This window comes from Sapajus apella, unplaced genomic scaffold, assembly GCF_009761245.1.
Source record: "Sapajus apella isolate SASKATOON/1434 unplaced genomic scaffold, GSC_monkey_1.0 scaffold2, whole genome shotgun sequence".
In the NCBI taxonomy this organism is placed as follows: Eukaryota; Metazoa; Chordata; class Mammalia; order Primates; family Cebidae; genus Sapajus; species Sapajus apella.
Window position 1 is genome coordinate 78,525,738 of NW_022436942.1, and position 6,704 is coordinate 78,532,441.

A 6,704-nucleotide genomic window follows, 5' to 3' on the forward strand; every position below is an offset into this window, starting at 1 on the left:
GCAATGGCGCGATCTCGGCTCACCGCAACCTCCGCCTCCTGGGTTCAGGCAATTCTCCTGCCTCAGCCTCCTGAGTAGCTGGGACTACAGGCACGCGCCACCATGCCCAGCAAATTTTTTGTAGTTTTAGTTTCACCATGTTGACCAGGGTGGTCTCGATCTCTTGACCTCGTGATCCACCCGCCTCAGCCTCCCAAAGTGCTGGGATTACAGGCTTGAGCCACCGTGCCCGGCCCCTACTCTGGTCCTTTAACTGTCAGTGCATTGTAAATTCCTCTCCAAAGTTTTGTTTCATTTTTTGTTTTTTTTTTGTTTTTTGTTTGCTGGAGACAGTGTCATGGCTCACTGCAGCCTCTACCTCTGCAGCTCAAGCAATCCTCCCACCTCAGCCTCCCAAGCAGCTGGGACTACAGACGCTTGCCACCATGCCCGGCTAATTTTTGAATTTTTTGTAGAGACTGGGTTTCCTCATGTTGTCCTGGCTGGTCTGAAATTCCTGGGCTCAAGTGATCCGCCCACCTCAACCTCTCAAAGTGCTGGGACTGCAGGCATGAGCCACGGTGCCCAGCCTCCAAAGTGACTTTGCAAACATATGCCTCCGAGAGTTAAGGCAAAGTATGAGTTTCTGTTCCCAGGCTGGGCACGGTGACTCACGCCTGTAATCCCAGCACATTGGGAGACCGAGGCCGGCTGATCATGAGGTCAGGAGATCCAGACCACCCTGGCTAACATGGTGAATCCCCATTGCTACTAAAAATACAAAAAAAAAAAAAAAAAAAAAAATAGCCAGCATGGTGACATGCACCTGTAGTCCTAGCTACTCAGGAGGCTGAGGCAGGAGAATCACTTGAACCTGGGAGGCAGAGGTTGCAGCGAGCTGAGATCGTACCACTGCACTCCAGCCTGGGCAACAGTGATACTACATAGAAGGAAGGAAGGAAGGAAGGAAGGAAGGAAGGAGGGAGGGAGGGAGGAAGGGAGGGAGGGAGGGAGGGAGGGAAGGAAGGAAGGAGAGAGAAAGAAAGAAAGAGAGAGAGAGAGAAAGAAAAGAAAAGAAAAGAAAAGAAAAAAAGGCAGTGGATTGAGAACCCAGCTCTGAGGATTGCTTGAGCCTAGGAGTTTGAGGCTGCAGTGAGCTTTGCTTGCACCATTACACTCTAGCTGTGTAGTGCAAGTGAGTGGAGTGACAGATTGAGACCCCATATCTAAAGAAAAAAAAGGGGGGAACTCAGCTCTATTGAATTCCAACCTGATGCTAGGTAAATGGAGATAATTATGATGTTTAGACTCCCAGGGCATCATCTGACTTTCTGATCAATATAAAATTTGCCATGGGTGGCAGTACTCATCTTTTATTTCCTCCATGCTTGAACTGACACCCAAATGGGCCATCTCAGCAACCAATTGAGACTGAAAAATGACTGGAGTGTATTTTTAGACTTAGTTAAGGCTTCTTCTTTTTTTTTTTTTTTTTTTTTTAAGATGGAGTTTCGCTCTTGTTACCCAGGCTGGAGTGCAATGGCGCGATCTCGGCTCACCGCAACCTCCACCTCCTGGGTTCAGGCAATTCTCCTGCCTCAGCCTCCCGAGTAGCTGGGATTACAGGCACGCGCCACCACGCCCAGCTAATTTTTGTATTTTTAGTAGAGACGGGGTTTCACCATGTTGACCAGGATGGTCTCGATCTCTTGACCTCGTGATCCACCCGCCTCGGCCTCCCAAAGTGCTGGGATTATAGATAGATTTTGAATGTGTTAATGTGTTAGTTTCAGAGTTCCCCTTCTCTTTATGGGAATCTGTGATCTTCAGTGACAAACGAGGTGGACCAATTCGCTAGATGCATGTGAATAAAGGTCAGCGATGACTGGAAACCCAATTCCTACACATAACATGACTCACATTTTGGAAAACGTGGCACAGTATTCACACAAAAACTCAAAACACTCAATTTCTAATAAAACTAAAATGAGAACAAAACTTCCCCGAAACATGGTTACAGAAAAAGAAAACCCAACTCAAAATAAAAACCGTGAAATATTCTCAGCTTTTCTTTAAACCTGAAATAATTCAGTCTCCGTAGAGACTGTCAAAAATTGCCAATGCCGACTATATTTCAAGTCGTCATGGCGGGGTATTGGGAAAAGTTTTCAATTAGCAATAATCGCGCCTCGGATAAACCTCATTGGCTACGATACTGCCACTGCGCAAAGCTGAACGTTTACGGGCCGCACACGCTCCCCCACGGATGATGACTCTTATTTCATTGAGGGTGAGTGCCTGCCAGCGCGTCAGTGGATACGACGTGTTCCCACTCCACCGGCTGTATTTAATGCCCATCTACGTGGGAGGCTTCTTGTTGTTGGAACATCTCGTGTCGAACATTCAGATTTGGGAAACTGTAAGAACATTCGCTTGGGACGCTGGGGAATCTTATGCAAATCAGCGTGACGTCACAGAGATGACAGGGTTGAGACTTGAATTTTGAGCGAGGAGAGTAGGCGGTGAGAAAAGTGAGCCGGAGGGCACAAAGTAACGCTGTGTTCGAGGGTGCAGAAACAGCAGGCAGGGAGAGCTGGGAAAAATTTATAAACGTCTCTGTGACAAAATCAGAATGGAGAACACAGCGGGAGAGCAAGGAAATAGAACAGCCCGGCTGACAAGAAACTTCACAATATCGTCCTATTTACCTTAAGTAGAGATCACGGAAACAGCAACCAGAACCTACTCAAAACCATGCTTACTCGGTGAGGAACCGCAACTAAAAGAATTAGTGATAGTCTATTCTTCCAGTACGAGAAAAATATCAGTCTCCGTAGAGACTGTCAAAAATTGCCAGTGCCGACTATATTGCAAGTCGTCACGGCGGGGTATTGGGAAAAGTTTTCAATTAGCAATAATCGCGCCTCGGATAAACCTCATTGGCTACGATACTGCCACTGCGCAAAGCTAAAGAATTTTGGCCGCTGCCCATCATTCCCAATAAGCCCGCTTCCTATTTCACAAAGCTGAGTTTAGGGCCCATGGAAAAATTTTCAATTATTGTTTCTTTGAAAATTATGCCATCATAGGAATATGTTTTTAAACTACGTAGGTAGTTTCTACATATTTTTGCTGATTTCACTTAACTAGGTTTTGGTGGATATGAAGCAAAGCATTATGGGAGGAACATGCTAATAGACTTAATTCAGAGATTGCACGGGACTGTTGAGAGAAAAGGGATTTAAGTCAGGGTTCTGTTCACTTGGCTCCAGATTCAGTGTAACTGACTTCTCCAAAGACAATTATTGTTTTGTCTTTTTTTTTTAACTTGTGGCAAAGTAAACATACAATGTATCATTTTAACCTTTAAGTGTAAATTCACCGGCATAGAATATATATTCTCATTGTGCAACCATCACCACCACTGATCTCCACAACTTTATCTTCCATGCCCACGGGTGGAAATTGGGACTGTACCCATTAAACTCTTACCCCCTCTTCCCTTCTCCTCCCAGCCCGTGGCAACCTCTTTTCGACTTTGTATCTCTATGAGTCTGTGGGCACTTTATATATATATATAAATGGAATCATACAATATTTGACCTTTGGGGTCACTCTTATTTCATTTAGAATAATGTTTTTAAGGTTCATCCATGTTGTAGCATGTCAGGATTTCATTACTTTTATGGCTGAATAATATTTCATTGTATGAGATTTTATGTTTTTTTTTTTTTTTTGAGATGGAGTTTTTGTTCTTGTTGCCTAGGCTGGAGTGCACTGGCGTGATTTCGGCTCACTGCAGCCTCTGTCTCTCGGATTCAAGCGATTTGCCTGCCTCAGTCTCCCAAGTAGCTGGGATTACCTGCCTAATTTCTTTGTATTTTTAGTAGACAGGATTTCATAAGGTTGGCCAGCATGGCCTCAAACTCCTGACCTCAGGTGATCTGCCCAGGTCGGCCTCCCAAAGTGCTGGGATTACAAGTGTGAGCCACCGTAACTGGCCTATTCATTCTTTTTTTTTTTTTTTTTTTGATATGAAGTTTCACTCCTGTTGCCTAGGCAATGCTGCTATTGGTATGCACAGGCGTCAGTTTAAGTTCCTGTTTGCTATTCCTTGGGGCATATACCTAGAAGTAAAATTGCTGGATCATATGTTAATTCAGAAGGTTTTCTTGGCTGGGCACGGTGGCCCATGCCTGTAATGCCAGCACTTTGGGAGGCTGAGACAGGCAGATCACCCCGTCTCTACTAAAATACAAAAAATTAGCTGGGCGTGGTGGCGTGCGCCTGTAGTCCCAGCTACGGGGGAGGCCGAGGCCGGGGAATCACTTGAACCCATGAAGCGGAGATTGCAGTGAGCTGAGGCGAGATTGCACCACCGCACTGTAGCCTGGCGACAGAGCGACACTCCATTTCTACAAAAAAAAAAAAAAAAAAAAAAAAAGGAATTAAAGTGGCTGGGCACAGTGGACCACGCCTGTAATCCCAGCACTTTGGGAGGCTGAGGCAGGTGTATCACCTGAGATCAGGAGTTCAAAACCGGCCTGGCTAATATGATGAAACCCTATCTCTACTAAAAGTATAAAAATTAGCTGGGTGTGGTGGCAGGTGCCTATAATCCTAGCTACTCCAGAGGCTGAGGCAGGAGAATAGCTTCATTCAAGGAGGGGGAGGCTTCAGTGAGCCAAGATGGAGCCACTGCACTCCAGCCTGGCAACAGAGCGAGACTGTCTCAAATTTAAAAAGAAAAAAAGGGCCGGGCGCGGTGGCTCAAGCCTGTAATCCCAGCACTGTGGGAGGCCGAGGCGGGTGGATCATGAGGTCAAGAGATCGAGACCATCCTGGTCAACATGGTGAAACCCCGTCTCTACTAAAAATACAAAACATTAGCTGGGCATGGTGGTGCGTGCCTGTAATCCCAGTGACTCAGGAGGCTGGGGCAGGAGAATTGCCTGAACCCGGGAGGCGGAGGTTGCGGTGAGCCGAGATCGCGCCATTGCACTCCAGCCTGGGTAACAAGAGCGAAACTCCATCTCAAAAATAAATAAATAAATAAATAAATAAATAAAAAGAAAAAAAGAATTAAAGTTAGTTTTACTTACAAGTCTTACTGAGGATTATAGACCAAGGACTATTGAATGGGAAGTTCCATCAGACTGGTCCAACACAGAATTTCAGCCTACTTACATACAAGTGGTGAGTGTTCAGTACCTGCGAAATCACATTAAACTTGCTTGAAAGTTACATTAAAGCACAATCACATCAAGGTTTGGGTGCAAGAGTATATCTGGTTATAGATTATAGAGATATCATTGCTAACCCCATCAGACATTATCTTGTGCAGGAAAAGGAAAGGAAAGGACTGGGGTCATTTATCTTTCAATGAATATAGCAACTTAGGGAAGAGACATGGAGGACTGTGTGCTCTATCTTGTCTTGTCTTCAAAGCACCTTTCTGGAGAGCTGCATGTTGTCACAGAGTCAGGGGATTTGTGAAAGGATGCTGGCAAGTCGATAAGGAGGCCAGGCGTGGTGGCACACACCTCCCAGCACTTTGGGAGGCCAAGGCGACAGCTTTCCTTGAGTTCAGGAGTTTGAGGGCTACCTCGACCTCCTGAGCAAAAATTGCCTCCCACCTGAACTTCCTGAATAGCTGGGACTAGAGGCACACAACACCACACCCAGCTAATTTTATTTTTTTGTAGTGATCGGGTCTCACTATTTTGCCCAGGCTGCTCTTGAACATTTTGGGCTCAAGTGATCCTCCTGTCTTGGCCTTCCAAAGTGTTGGGATTACAGGTGGGAGCCACTCCTCTTAAAATGGGGGAAGGGAATCCTTAGGTGGTCTTCAAGGCCCCTGCTAGCTGCCATCTTTATGTCCAAAAACACTCACAAATTTACTGACATCTTATTTAGGTTATGCTGTAGAGCAGCGGTTCTGTTGTCTACACATTAGGGACAATTAGGAAATTTGTAGATCAGAATCACTGGGAGTGAGATGCAGGCATTGTGCTGATTAACTTAATAAAAAACCAAGATGATAAATAAAATTGGAGAATCCGCGGGGCGCGGTGGCTTACGCCTGTAATCTCAGCACTTTGGGAGGCCAAAGCGGGTGGATCACCTGAGGTTAGGAGTTCAAGACTAGCCTGGCCAAGATGGTGAAACCCCGTCTTAAAAAAAAAAAAAAAATTGGAGAATCCAAGCAAGTTAAGTACATTAGTCCATGTATAATATATTTGGCTTCATATTAACTACAAAAACATTACTTTTTCAGATATTTATGAACATATTTCTTTACAAGTTTAAGGTATTCTGCCAAAAGCAGAGAACCTGATTCTGTCGTTGTGAATGAAAAGGATCATGAACACTGACATTTAGAATGAGTCAAATCTAGGCCGGGCACAGTGGCTCAGGCTTGTTATCCCAGCTGTTTGGGAGGCGGAGGCCAGCGGATCACTTGAGTGACCAGGACTTTGAGACCAGCATGGCTAACATGGTGAAACTCTCTCTACTAAAAACACAAAAACTTAAAAAAAAAAAAAAAAAAAAAAAGTCAAATCTAGATCCATGATTAATGATGTGCTTATTTCTCATTGCATGTCTGTACCAAAACGTCTCATGTGGGTAAAGCATATATAGGCACAGAGAAAAGAAAAAAAGACAAAAAATAAGAAAAAAGATGGCCTGGCACGGTGGCTTACGCCTGTAATCCTAGCACTTTG

At 45.0% G+C, this 6,704-nt stretch overlaps 2 non-coding genes across 2 annotated transcripts; both read right to left on the reverse strand.

The window, feature by feature from the left end:
- Positions 1 to 2,071: 2,071 nt before the first annotated feature.
- Positions 2,072 to 2,212, reverse strand: LOC116528239. The gene has a single exon (XR_004258939.1). It is a non-coding gene; the product is annotated as a U4 spliceosomal RNA (small nuclear RNA).
- Positions 2,213 to 2,807: 595 nt separating this feature from the next.
- On the reverse strand, positions 2,808 to 2,948 carry LOC116528249. Its single transcript, XR_004258947.1, has one exon. It is a non-coding gene; the product is annotated as a U4 spliceosomal RNA (small nuclear RNA).
- Positions 2,949 to 6,704: the final 3,756 nt, after the last annotated feature.